General features: G+C 43.0%; 1 pseudogene; it reads left to right on the plus strand.

Moving 5' to 3' along the window:
* The window catches only part of LOC149153600 (NAC domain-containing protein 53-like), a 109465-nt pseudogene that overhangs the window by 219 nt on the left and 93890 nt on the right, over window positions 1–15356 (plus strand).

Genomic DNA, 15356 nt, shown 5'->3' on the forward strand with positions numbered 1-15356 from the left:
CATGTAATTTTCAGCTGTAAATATTAATACATAGTAGTTAGTGTTGCTTAGAAAAAGTAAAAAGTGGGGTGAATTAAAAAATAGAAAGTGAGATTTAAATGAGCATTTAATCTCAGCCATTGATCTAAATCTATTTCAGCCATTGGATTTAGGGATCACCCAAAAGTCATTTAGGGTTGGGTTAAGGGAGGAAAAGGAGAAAAGATCATTTATTCTTTCATGAGCAGATTGAGAGAGAGAGAGCAAGAGAGCAAGGGAGATTTCTGGATAAGGAGGAGAAGGAGGCAGCAGCTTGGCACACATACCAAGGCAGCATTTAAGCAAATCCTTACAGCTGAATGTGCAAGCAGTAAAAGGCAGATTTTTCTTGAGCAAACAGCAAAAGACAGATTTGTTTTTGCACAGAAATCGAGGCAGCTGATTTTCTGCACAAAAATCGAGGTCCGTACAGCCGTCCGTACCGTTCGTACAGCCCGTACCGTCCGTACCATCCGTACAGTCGTCCGTACCGTCCGTACAGTGGCCGTACAGCATTGTGTTGCTGTTTGGAAATTTCTGGTGGGCTGTGAGGCTCAGAAATCGAGATAAGTTGTAAATTTGTTTGTTGATTTTTGCTGAAAATTTCTCACTGTAAAAAGACATTTCCAGAAATAAAGAAGAGCTCTCAAACTGGTTTTCCCCAAGAGTTGTAGGGGGTTTTTCTAGGGTCAAGTTGACCAAAAATCACTGAGTTTAAATGTGTTTTAATGGCTGTTTTTAATTGCTGATTTTTATTTCTGCAATTTCCAGCACTCTGAAAAATTTCCAGAATTTGTGTTTTCAGCAATATTTATTTTTTCAGTCTGTTAAATGTATGGCTATGGGAATGGGCATTTAACTACATGGGAGAAATAAGGTGAAACTGAAAACCGGGGTGGGAAAACAGAAAATTTTACATGGTATCAGAGCTTGAGTGCTGAAGGGCAGTTTGGGACAGCAAAAGGAAAAAAATACAGCTGCTGATTTTTTCACTCAGAAAATTCCAGCAAGCTGATTTTTCATAAACAACAGTTTTATCTTTACCACAGCAGTGCTATTTTTCAGTTTTAGGACAACAAGATGTCATTGGGATTGAGGGTGGAGGATAGGTTGGATGGGCATACAAATTACAGCGTTTGGAAGGAGAGAATGCAGAGTATCTTTGAGGAGGCAGAAGTCTGGGATATCATGGTGCATACAGCACAACACCCTGTTGTTGTGCCTACTGATGCTACTCAGTTGGCAGCTTATAATAGAAAGAACAACAAGGGTAAGAGGCTGATTCTAGACGGAATCAAAGACCATTGCATTCCTCATGTGAGAGGAAAGAGCAATGCCCATGAGATGTGGACAACATTGTCCAATCTCTACCAGAGTACCAATGAGAACCGGAAAATGGTCCTGAAGGAGTAGCTGAAGAACATTAAGATGGGGAATGATAGTGCAGTTGGATATCTCACAAAGATTACTAATGTGAGAGATGAGTTGGCAGCGATTGGAGAGGCCATTCCATCCACTGAGTTGGTGCGTATTGCAGTGAATGGCCTCCCCCGTTCATGGTTGAACTTTGCTGATGGGGTTTGTGCACGTGAGACCCTTCCCACATGGGAGAGGTTTTGGGATGATTGTATTCAGACAGAGATCAGGAAAGGACAGCTTGGGGTAGCCAAGCCAGTTGAGCAGGATGAGGACGTAGCACTGGTGGCAGGAGGCAAGAAAGGCAAAGGGAAGAAGCAGGCTTCCACAAGCGGTGGTGGAGGCAAAGGCAAAGGTAAAGGTAAACAGGGTAACTCACAGAAGGACTATTCCAAAGTGAAGTGTTGGAATTGTCAGAAGATGGGACACTATGCAGTTGTGTGTCCGGAGAAGAAGAAGAAGAAGGGGAAGAACCAGGATGTGGCAGCTTCAGCTGAGATTGAGGACTTTGCAGGTCGTTTTGACCGGGAGTTTGCGTTCACTACATGTGAGTCCTCTAGTGCAGGATCACCTGCCACACAGGTTCAGAGGGAGCATGCTTTTCCCTCGATTAGCGGAGCATCTACAGGTATCTGGTATGTAGACAGTGGGGCTTCACGTCACATGACAGGAGTCCGGGAGTACTTCTCAGAGCTTTCAGAGAGTGGCACTGATATTGAGGTAGTACTCGGTGATGACAGAGTTGTTAGAGCAGTCGGGGTGGGTACACTGACATTTCAGAGGGAGTCCAAACCTCCCTTGAAAGTGTCAGATGTTCTTTATGTGCCAGGGATGAGGAAGAACCTCATATCCGTCTCAGCTTTGGAGGACAGAGGATATGAGGTACTGTTTAGGGGAGGACAGGTGTTGATGTATCCCAGGGGCACTCCAGCTGATTCAGCTAGAGTGATAGGTGTACGCCATGCAAAGGTGTACAAGTTTGCATTCCAGCCCCTTTTGGCATTGAGTAGTAGTACCGATAGCAGAGCTAGCAGTTCTGAGCTGTGTGAGATTTGGCACCGCAGGATGCGACACATGTATCATGGAGCCTTGAGGACATTGCGGGAGATCACCACAGGTGTGCCAGATTTCAGTACTGATCACTTTGATACTTGCAGAGGTTGTGCAATGGGCAAGTTTGCCAAATCCCCTTTTCCCAACAGTGACAGCAGAGCGACGGGGATACTTGATTTGATTCATTCCGATGTGAGCGGTCGGATGTCTCATGTTTCCTTGAGTGGATATGAGTATTATGTGTTATTCATTGATGATCACTCCAGGAGGACCTGGATTTATTTCTTGAAGACCAAGAGTGAGGCCTTCAAGTGGTTTCAGGAGTTCAGAGCTCTTGTGGAGACTCAGACAGGTCGAAAAATCAAGTCCCTGAGGTCGGACAATGGAGGAGAGTACACCCTTGGAGAGTTTGTTGACTATTGTGCGGAGGCAGGCATTAGGAGGGAGTTCACTGTTCCTTACAACCCCCAGCAGAACGGGGTTGCAGAGAGGAAGAACAGATCCATCATAGGGGCTGCCAAAGCCATGTTACATGATCAGGGGTTGCCATTGTTCTTGTGGGCAGAGGCCTGCAACACAGCTGTTTACTTGCAGAACAGGAGTCTGCATCGTTCCTTGGGGCACATGACTCTGGAGGAGGCTTTCTCTGGGAAGAAGCCTGATCTTGGTCATCTTCATATCTTTGGATGCATTACATACTCCTATATACCCAAGGAGAAGAGGACCAAACTAGAGCCCACCGCAGAGAAGGGTATCTTTGTGGGCTACAGTGAGACCTCAAAGGCCTTTCGGATTTACATTCCTGCACAGAGGAGAGTTGTTGTCAGACGGGATGTGAAGTTCGAGGAGGACAGGGCCTTTAGGAGGTCACGGGAGTTAGAGTATCTGGATCAGCCAGACCCTCAGCAGCAGTTGAGTCAGTCGCAGGGATCCAGTGGGCAGGGATCAGGAGGATCCGGAGGTACATCTATGAGGATGTCAGGTCCATCAGTGAGCAGTGGCTCGCCGAGCCAGAGGGGTGGTGCTCCGGGCAGCATGCAGAGCAGTTCACTAGGGAGTCCACTGATGGACAGTTCACACGGTACCTCAGCTTCTACAGGTTCAGGTGCAGGCAGGAGGACAACAGACAGACAATCAGGAGTTCAGGCTACTGATGGTGATGAGGAGGAGGAGTTTCATTCTCCTATGGGAGAAGCATGCTCAGGGAAGAGGAAGCCCAAGTGGCTTCAGGACACCTTGAGAGATGCCACATTTGTTGCTGAGCCGAAGAGGCCGGTCAGAGAGAGTAGACCACCTAAGAGGTTTTGTAGTTATATGGCGATGGTTACCAGCATCCTTGACTCTGAGCCTTCTAGCTATGAGGAGGCAGCTAGCCAGCAGGTCTGGAGAGAGGCCATGCAGGAGGAGTATTCTTCTATCATGAAGAATGATGTTTGGGAGGTGGTGCCGAGGCCTGAGGGCAAATCCGTGGTTACTTCCAGATGGCTTTACAAGGTAAAGCATGCTGCAGATGGCAGCATTGAGAAATTCAAAGCGAGGTTTGTGGCTAGAGGGTTCTCCCAGGTAGAGGGAGTTGATTATGAGGAGACCTTCGCTCCCGTGGCTCGATATACTTCGATCCGCTCCATTATATCGATAGCAACAGAGATGGGTTGGAAGATCCACCAGATGGATGTGAAGACCGCATTTCTCAATGGCTTCATACAGGAGGAGGTGTACATTGAGCAGCCACAGGGCTTTGAGGTGCATGGGAAGGAGTCCCATGTGTGCAGATTGAAGAAGGCCCTTTATGGCCTGAAGCAAGCTCCCAGAGCTTGGTACTCCAAGATAGATGCATACTTGCAGGGGATGGGTTTCACAAAGAGTGAGGCAGATCCGAACCTTTACTTTATTGTGATTGGTGAGGAGCCTCTCATTCTGGTGCTGTATGTGGATGACTTGATCATTACAGGTGCAGAGAGACTCATAGAGCACTGCAAGAGAGATCTTGCGGCGGAGTTTGAGATGAAGGACATCGGCTTGATGCATTACTTTTTGGGTTTGGAGGTGTGGCAGGAGGAGGGGCATTTCTTCCTGGGGCAGGGGAAGTATATTGTGGACATCCTTAGCAGATTCCACATGGAGGATTGTAGACCCATGTCGACACCGATGATCACCAACTGGAAGAAGCTTCATGCTTCGGATTCCGAGTTGGTGGATCCCACATTGTACAGGCAGCTGATTGGTTCCTTGATGTATTTGGTCAACACTAGACCAGATATCTGTTTTGCAGTCAACACGATGAGTCAGTTTATGTGTGAGCCTAGGAAGGTTCACTGGGTGGCTGCAAAACACATTTTGCGGTACTTGCAGGGGACAATGGATTATGGTCTGGACTACAGGCAGGGAGATGGAGTGAGATTGGCAAGATACACTGATTCTGATTGGGCAGGTTGTGCTTCTGATAGGAAGAGCACTTCAGGGTGTTGTTTTGGTTTGGGTTCAGCAGTAGTGTCATGGTTCAGCCGGAAGCAGCAGTCAGTAGCACTGAGTTCAGCGGAAGCAGAGTATATGGCAGCGAGTCTAGCTAGTTGTGAGGCCATCTGGCTTCGCAAGATGTTGTTTGGCTTATTTGGTCAGCCGTTGAGACCTTCAGTGATTTACTGTGATAATCAGAGTTGCATTAAACTCACGGAGAATCCAGTATTTCATGACAGGTCAAAGCATATCGGGATCAGATATCATTTCATCAGAGACTATGTTCAGAAGGGAGCTGTGAAGCTTGAGTATATTTCCACTGATGAGCAGGTTGCAGATATTCTTACTAAAGCCTTACCACGGGGCAAGCATGTCTACTTCAGAGACAAGATGGGTGTGGTGAGGAACACCTTCCTTGGTAAGAGGGAGTGTTGAAATTTGGTACCGGAGGACAGGTGGTTCCTTAAGGCTTTGATCTTTGGCCTAGGGAAAAGTGTCCAAAAGAATTTAATTTTTCTCCTAAAGTAACTTTATAATTTTTTATAAAGTTAAATCTAATTTGAAAGTGACTTTAAGTGATAAAGTTACTAAGTCTAATTTTAAAGTGACTTTTATAAAGTCAATGAAAAATTAGAAAGGAAAAGTGACTTTGGAAATAAATGACTAAGTGGGTCTTTATTAAAGTGGGGTGAATTAAAAAATAGAAAGTGAGATTTAAATGAGCATTTAATCTCAGCCATTGATCTAAATCTATTTCAGCCATTGGATTTAGGGATCACCCAAAAGTCATTTAGGGTTGGGTTAAGGGAGGAAAAGGAGAAAAGATCATTTATTCTTTCATGAGCAGATTGAGAGAGAGAGAGCAAGAGAGCAAGGGAGATTTCTGAACAAGGAGGAGAAGGAGGCAGCAGCTTGGCACACATACCAAGGCAGCATTTAAGCAAATCCTTACAGCTGAATGTGCAAGTAGTAAAAGGTAGATTTTTCTTGAGCAAACAGCAAAATGCAGATTTGTTTTTGCACAAAAATCGAGGCAGCTGATTTTCTGCACAAAAATCGAGGTCCGTACAACCTGTCCGTACAGCCGTCCGTACATTCGTCCGTACCGTCCGTACAGTGGCCGTACAGCATTGTGTTGCTGTTTGAAAATTTCTGGTGGGCTGTGAGGCTCAGAAATCGAGATAAGTTGTAAATTTGTTTGCTGATTTTTGCTGAAAATTTCTCACTGTAAAAAGGAATTTCCAGAAATAAAGAAGAGCTCTCAAACTGGTTTTCCGCAAGAGTTGTAGGGGGTTTTTCCAGGGTCAAGTTGACCAAAAATCACTGAGTTTAAATGTGTTTTAATGGCTGTTTTTAATTGCTGATTTTTATTTCTGCAATTTCCAGCACTCTGAAAAATTTCCAGAATTTGTGTTTTCAGCAATATTTAATTTTTCAGTCTGTTAAATGTATGGCTATGGGAATGGGCATTTAACTACATGGGAGAAATAAGGTGAAACTGAAAACGGGGGTGGGAAAACAGAAAATTTTACACTTGGAAGCGACGGTGCTGTATGCACAAGTACTAGCTCTTGTCGCAGCTGTCACTTGGTCAGCTGGCACAAGTCTGCTAGGGCTCAAGCCAACTTCTATATGTTCTCAGAAGAATCTTTCTAAATGATGAACGAAGACTATCTGAAAGGAAATTAATCTACGTTGCAAGAATGAACTGAAAGCCAACCAAACATGGAAACCCTAGTAAACCCTAATCTGACTAGCTTAGTCCCTACAATGCAATGATGGGAATGTAACTCTCTAAAAATGATGCCATTACTTCTAGTGATATGAAATGCATGAATTTAAACTACTTCCATTGAAAAGAACATTGTTTTTATGTTTTTTCTTAAGTGGTTGGAGTTGTTATGACTTTGTTTCTTATTAGGGTTTGACTGTGCAGGGGTAGTGTGAAGGGAAAGAAAGCTTGGGAAAGGTCAGGGAGGCTAGGAGAGGTTCCAGGGGACCTCTAACATCATCCCACAGAAGTCCACAACGTTCAGATGCTCAGCAACCGAGTTTGCAGGCTTCTACAGGATGTCTGCAGGGGATCCTACAGGAAGCTCGGGATTTCTACAGGAAGTCTGCTAACTTCTACAGGATGGTCTGTGGTTGGAGTTTTGGGTGATGGAGGAGTGGAGGAGTGGTATGGGTGGAGAGGTAGGATGGAAAGGAAGCTTGTGATGGTTCAGGGACAGAGAAATAAGATGGAGAAAGAGTGGGTGCAGTTGGTTGGTGGATAGAAGGATGGAAGTAATGAGAAGCCAAAGAGATGGAGCTACGTGAACAGTAGAGGTGCTGGAAGGTAAACGAGCCGAACAGAGGTTGAGTAGGTGGCTTTAGGCGCGGTCGAGGAGTGGAGGAAGATGACAGCGTGATGCAATGCAGTGTAAAGGAAACAAATCTGCTATGTCCTGCACAAAACCGAGAATTCCATCAACTTATTCTAACTGCGTGATTAAGTCAACGAACAGCAGTGTAAACTTCAGAGAAAAATCGTGCATGGAGTTGGAATAAAGAAGTACTGTTCAAGATCAGAATGCATAGATGGATCTACAATTGAAATGACTGTGTTGCAGCTGGAATGAAAGCATAAGACTGCGTTTTTTTTGGTGGTTGGTACGGTCTACACCCCCAATCTCTAAACAGAGATGGCAGTGAGTGCACTGTCAACCTTTTCTTGGAGCTCTAACAAATACTAATCCTTCTACTCTAATCTAAGCAACCAAAAGCACTTGAACCATAAACTAATCCTACTTCAATCACATAACAGAAATCAAATCAGCAGACTGTAATTTCTAAATGCATGTCAAAACAGAGGAATGAAGTGCTGAAAGGAAAAGGAAATAACAATACAAGGAAAAGGAGGTCTATTGCTCTCAGGTTGGGCCCTAACCTGAGAGCTATAGCTCCCTTAATAACTCAGAATTAGATCCAAAGCTGCTTGCCTTTATTAAATAATAATCATGAGTCTAACATCATGCTAAAATTGGCTTACAAAAAGCAAAAACCGAGCTGTAGCTCGTACTCAGAAATTTCAATAGTAGTTCAAGGATTCAAAAAAGCTCCTATCAAAGGCTACGACCTTCATATTTATACATGATGAGGACCACGCTGGTTTCCTCAATTAGTGGAGCTCGGCTGTCCAACTAAAAGTAGACTGCTGTAAACTGCTGTTCCTGTAGAATCTGTTGGCTGCCTCTAAGCTCGGTGGGGGAAGCTGTTGAAGCTCAGAGTTAGGGTGGAGATCATGAGGGAGGTCATTTAAGGCTGTAGACAACCTCCCTATAAACCTGCAATGCCACCTTTGTTGTCCCCTTGTCTCCATTTGCATGGTCTTTGCTCCCTTTAATGCCAAAAAGCCTGAAATCATCATGTATTAGCCACATAGATATAATGCCTGCCCTTCTTCCTACAAATAACATGAATATACTAAGAAATGAATGCATAAGTGATAAAAGATGAAGGGTTAAGCAAGGTAAGTAGGCCAAATGAGCCCAAATTGTTACCAAAAATTGGGGCTCATCAACTGTCCCAGGGAAAGAAGCAAAGGTGTGTGAAGCCTAAGCCACAGGATGTTTTCATTGACTGGGAAGAGGATTTCCAGTGGCAGGACACCATGGATATGGCAGTGAAGATCCTCGTAGGCAGACTCAGAGGAAGGGGCCATCACTTGGCAGACCTACCTATTGTCCAAAATTTTGTCCACTATTGGTTTGCCCTCAGATTTGCATGGGCTGACCACACAAACTGGGTTCTATCATCCTACTAGCACATCGAGCAAGCTCAAGTCATGCTAAGGAGATGGAGCCCACTTTTTGACTGTGACAGAGAATAGCTCGGGGCACGGCCAATCTGGGTTAGACTACCTAGTCTGCCCCTACACTTCTGAATAGAGGAAATCTTCAGAAGAATTGGTAATACCCTAGGAACTTACCTAGACTATGACAGATCCTACCTATCCATAGGAGTCATGGCCTATGCAAGACTCATGGTGCACCTAGATATCAGAGGAGGCTTGCAAGAAAAAGTTACCCTTCGCTGAAGAAATTATGATCAGACACAGATCTTAGACTATGAAGGGGTTGCCTTCCATTGCAGACAAAGTCATAAAGTCGGACATCTCTACAAGGACTACCCCCACCTCGCAAAAAATAAATTGGGGTCCAGAAGGAAACCCACATCTATTGAGGGAACACAGACACAGAAGGAAAAATTGGATGAAGTCGATATGATCAACGTTAAGCTAGATGGATCTAGGCCTAACCCAGTGACGTTGAAGAAGCGTGGGACTACACCCTTTGGCCACCTTCACCTCCACTGACCAGGTCCAAGGCGGCCACTAGCGAAGTGTCTTCTTCGGGTATGTCCCATCCTTCCTTACTCTCTGCATCCATTAAATTTTCACCTGCTCTTTCATCTAGTCCTCTGCATCCCGGGACAATCCCTGTTTCTACTTCTTGCTCAAACCTCAGGATCAGTCCCCTCATTTCTCAGTTGGATCCCCATCCCCTTGTTGAGCCTCCATCCAATCCCCCGGCGCATGAGATCTCCATCCCTGGGACTGCCCCTGAACCTCATCGCTACCATCTCTGCTCTCACACTTGAGCAACTATGACAGATGCCATTGGCCTTTGCATTTCTCTATTCCCCTCTGCCATGAAGCCCACTTGTGGTAGACCATCCTCTCTATCCAAAGCAAAATAGAAGGCAGGGTTAGAGGTGGTTTTTGGGAAACAACTTTCTCTAGATAGGGTCCTTAGAGCATAGAGCCCTCCTCTAGTGTTCCTCCCATGAAGGCAATTTACTTCAATTGCAGAGGGATAGCTAGTCCCGACAAAAACTAGCATTAAGGAGACTCCTTCGAAAGGAGTCAGGTGATTTAGTTCTTCTTAAGGAAATCTTGGGTGTAGCTACTATAATAACATCTCTTTTGGAGTCCATGCTCCCTGGTTGGCAATTCCATGCCTTGGATGTAAATGGACGATCAAGAGGCGTAGCCCTAGGATACAACCCTTGCTTTATTAAACTGTTGGGAGCCTGGTGAGGCAGAGGGTTCTTAGAGGCTAATATATACTCATCAGAGTTAGGTGTGAATATTAGAATTATGAACATCTATGGACCCTACCACCATAGAGAGATCTTCTAGGAAAGGCTACTGGGAACCAACATTTTACAAGCAGACAATCTTATCATAGGGGGAGATCTAAATTTTTCCCTAGGTTTCTCGGAATCCTGGGGTCTTCAGGTACAGGCTGACCCCCTAGCGGGATATTTTGAGCAGCTCCTTGACTCTCATCAGCTCATTGATATCCCTGTGGAAAAACTAACCCCAACTTGGAGCAACAAAAGAATTGGGGAGGCCAGTCTTGCAAGGAGACTAGACTGTTTCCTCATCAAGGAACATCTATTGGAGCAAGGGTATACTTATCGCCAATGGGTGGGATCCAGTGGACTCTCAGACCATTTGCCTATTCATCTGGAAATCTGTGGCATCATCAACAAACCTAGAGCCCCCTTCAAATTCAACTCCTCATGGTTGAATGACATCTCTTACACCAGTCTTGTGACAGACTTTTGGAAGACCCACCCTTCGGATAGGAACAAACACATCACTGAGGGATTCGTGGCCAATCTAAAGGAACTAATGATCTGAAAATGAGATCTAAGACAACTAATAAGGTATTACAGACCTATGTGCATGGATTTGTTTATGTCATTTTATGCAATGGATCGATAAGATTACGAAATTCACAGACAATGAAGCAGTAAAACAAACATAATAGGCAACACATACACAACAAATTTAATAAGGAGTTCACCCAATACTCCTGGGCTACATCTCCTGGTCCAGCCTTCAGTGGTGGCCTCTCTATTATGTCTTCAAGCAGAGTTTTGTTTACAATAGTGAGCTCAATTTGAGCCTCACACACAAACAGAAATACAATAATAAGAGCTTACTTGAATCTCTCAAGTTCTCTATGAGTACACAGACTCCCCTAATGCTCTCTGTCCTAAACTCTGTCTCGGCATTTGCCTGAATACTGCTCTCCCGTTTTCTCTTTGTCTGTGGCTTTTAAAAGCCAACCGTGCTACCTGTTCGTTTCACATCTTTGGCTCTTAGTCTCCCCGGCCTCTTGAATGCTTTGAATCCCTCTCCAGTGTTATACAATCATTGCCTAATGCATGGAGAGGAGGTGGCCACCCATTCCACAGCGCTAGAGTGCTTCGGGCCTTTGAAATGCCTGTAACGACCGCACACTGTTTTAACAGTAAAAATACAGTTCAACAGAGAAAATCCACCAAACTATGATATGTCGGACTTTAAAAGTCCTGCAATATACTTCATTCCCTTATTGAGTCTGCCTATCGGTCGCTATCGCACATCGGAATGGCTTTGTCTCTGTGTATTTCGTTTAATACGAAAATACATTAAAACATTGTAAATCCTGCATTCTTGGACCTGAAATATTGTCCAATATCATTAATAAACCCTTTTCGGTTCCGCAACATCGCATCGGCACTTTTCCCTTTGGTTTTTTGTTTGTTTGCAAAAATGTGATTTACAAAGGAAAACTTAGTTTTCCGGACTTCAATATATATGCAATTCCACCTATCGGATTATCGGGTCCATAATATCGCCGCCCCTATGGGTATTGGCCCCGCTCCACTGCATAGTTCCGATGTGATGCGTTGATGCGATATATCGCAATTTCTCATTGCAATAAACCCTGAGCCATTATAAAGAGCTCTTTTGCATACTCCAACAGTGATCCATCGATTTAATATGGGCCGTCGATCTGTGTGATTGATCGATGGTCCAGATTCACTCTGCCATTCGCTCATCACAATTTATATATATAAAGCACCGATCCCTGCTGATAGTCTCCGTCGATAGTCTCCTTGCTATTTCTCGATCTGATCTGGACCGTTGATCGGCCAGATTGGACGGCTACTATGCATCACTTATTCTACCTATCTTTTTATTGATTTCACGGTTTTGGGCCTCCTGATAGTGTTTCTCGACCCTGCTAAGGGTGTCCCTCTTTCGATGTTTTCGATCCTTTAAGGGATTTTTGGCTTTGGCACAATTTTTAATAGATTCACGAAGACTTATACAACATTGTTGGATCCCTTTGGATCATGCCTTCCCACTGAAAAAGATGTTTGGACCACCAAAAGTTGGTTTTCACACATCAATCAAGTGAGGATATTGCTACCTCACTTGTCCAATCTCTATCCATTTTGCACTACTGGGTTTTAAACCTTTGAGCTCAATCCTTAGGTACTTAAAATCTCCTTTGCACGTCATCCTCACCTTCCTGTCTAGAACTGTATCTTCCTACAGCTCACTGAGGTATTCAGGAAACAAATCATCAATGGAAGGCAATTGACTTTGCTCTTCAGGATCTTCAATTAATGAAGGTTTAAACAGTCTTAAATTTTCTACATTTGCTACTGAATAGATGTGCATGTATGTTGGCAGATTAAGGCGGAAAGCATTCTCACCAATTTTCTGAAGTATCTTAAAAGGCCTATACCTTATTGGCTTCAACTTCTTTCCTTCACCTTGCATTCTGTCCTTGCTGATATACAGCCATACTTGATCGCCAACTTGGAAGCTATGCTCCACTTGGTGTTTATCATGCCTTGCCTTGTATTTAGTTTGGCTCTTGTCCAGCTATTCCTGCACTACCTGGTGAATCTCTTAGATTTATTCAATGAATCTGGTTGCTTTATCCACATCACTTTGTCCAGCAACTGCTTGTCTTTTTCAAAGAAAAAATCCAAAGGAGACCTTGGTATAAAACCAAAACAGGTCTCAAAAGGAGATCTCTGTGTAGAAGAATGTTTAGCACAGTTGTAAGCATGTTGCACATAACATAAATTTTCATCCCAAATCTTGGGATGCTTGATGCAATAACCCCTGAGCAACTGGATCATTGTTCGGTTGACTATCTCTATTTGGCCATCTATCTGTGGATGAAAGGCTGTGCTTTTCTTCAGTCTGCTTTCCATTAATTCCCACAGACTTGACCAAAACTTCCCAACAATCGGGAGTCTTGATCAGATACTATGGAAATGGGTAACCCAAAATGCACCCAGACATGCTGAAAGAACAATTTCGCTGTTTGTTCAGCTATAATCTGCTTATTGCAAGGTATTAAAAAACACATTTTGTTGAACCTGTCCATAATAACATACAAATAATCATCACCATTTCTAGATTTGGGCAGTCCTCCAACAAAGTCCATGGAAACACTTTCCCAAGGACAGTTAGGGACTAGTAGTGGAGTGTATAAGCCTAGTTTTCTATTGCTGGGCTTGCTTTTAGCACACATGGTACACCCTCTTACATATCTAGAAACTGTTTCATGCATTTTTGGCCAATAGCAGTATCTTTGCAGCTATGCAATTGTTTTACTTACCCCAAAATGACTTGATATCAGGGAAGTATGTGCCTCCCTAATTATGTTAATTCTCTCTGTTTGTGGAATGCATAGCTTTCCCAAATGATACAAGAGTCGGTCCTTAACATAGTAATCCAATTCTTCTACCTTTTTGCCATTACTTAAAGCTGCATATACATCTTTAAAGTCTATATCTTGAGCATATTGTTCAATGTAGCTTTCATGCATTACTGAGTTATGCTTAAGTATAGTAGATGCATTTATAATTGGCCTGGACAACATTTCTGCAACTTTATTGTGTATGCCCTTTTTATATTTGATGACTAAATGAAACTACTGTAGGAAACCCATCCACCTATAGTGTCTTGATTGCTACCATTTAGTTTGTGAGTGTAGATATTGAAGTGGTTGATGATCAGTATGTATAACTGTTTCTTTGCCCATTAAGTAATGTTTCCACTTTTTCACACTCTGGACTAATGCATACAATTCTTGATAATATGTAGGATAATTAAGTACTACATAATTAAAAGTCTCATAATGGTAGCATATGGGTTTACCATGTTGCATCAACACTGCTCCCATGGCATAATCACTGGTATCTGTTTTGATCTCAAATATGGTTGTTGAAGATTTGGCAACGCTAATATTAGTGTTGTACTAATTTTTTCTTTCAAGGTGTCGAAGGCTTTCTGCTATTTGACTCCCCATTGAAACACCTTGTTAAATCCTGTCAAAGCATGTAAAGGAGCTGCAATTAAGGAAAAGTTAGCAATAAACTTTCTCCAATATTGTGCTGCCCCTAAGAAGCTTCTAATTTCTGTAGCAGACTTGGGCTTAGGCCAGTTTACAATGACTGCAACCTTAGAGGGACCTATCTTCAGTTCACCACCCCCTACAATATGACCCAAATAATTCAAATATGTTTTACGAAATTCACATTTTGATAATTTAACATAGATATTTTCTTGCTTCAAAACATGTAGAGTCTGCTTTACATGCTTCAAATGTTCTTCCCATGTTTTACTGAATACAAGAATGTCATCTAGATATACAATTACAAAAGCATCAATAAAAGGCCCGAGTACATCATTCATTACTCTCATGAAAGTGGCAGGAGCATTAGTTAAGAAAAAAGCCATAACTAGCCATTCCTATAGCTGTTGCCTTGTTTTGAAAGCAGTGTTCCATGCATCTTGCTTTGCTACTCTGACCTGATGGTAACCAATACATAGGTCAAACTTGGAAAAGTAAACAACCTCCTTCAGCTGATCTAATAGATCATCAATGCGAGGAAGGGGATAACGATTCTTGATCGTTATTTTATTCAGTGCTCGGTAATCAATGCACATCCTCCATGAACCGTCCTTCTTTCTCAACAATACTATTGAAGATCTGCATGGTGATGTTCTTGGCCTTATGAACCCTTTCTCGAGTAGCTCCTGTACCTGCTTCTTTATTTATGCATTCTCTAAAGTGGATAAGCTGTACATTCCGATGTTAGGCAATGGAGCATCTTGCTGCAAATTAATATCATGTACAATTTCCCTTTTGTGTGGTAGACCTTTAGGTTCTTGAAATAAGATATCATATTCTAAAACAACTCTTTCTAAATCATCTTGCTGTTTAGCATCACAGCCTTCAAATACATTGGTTTTATGAGGTTTCTTTTCCTTTACAACCATTAGTAAAAATTGCTTACATGAATTTACAATCCTTTTCATCTGCCCTCAGTTTATGTGAGTATAATTATTCCTGAGTTTGTGAGCTCTTACAATATATTCTATCGCATCTTTAACAAGTTGATACTTATTTTCAGCTCTATAGAATATGGCTTTTTTATCATACAAGCAAGGACTTCCTAAAACAATTCCACATATATCAAAGGGAATTACATCTAACTCAACCTCATTTACAAATGCTGAACCAATGGCAAACCTGAGTTTACATTGTCCAGTCACTTGTAGC

The sequence above is a fragment of the Pinus tabuliformis genome, chromosome 9 (genome assembly GCF_031772625.1).
Source record: "Pinus tabuliformis cultivar Carrire ecotype Pingquan chromosome 9, CPIR1, whole genome shotgun sequence".
Lineage (NCBI taxonomy): Eukaryota > Viridiplantae > Streptophyta > Pinopsida > Pinales > Pinaceae > Pinus > Pinus tabuliformis.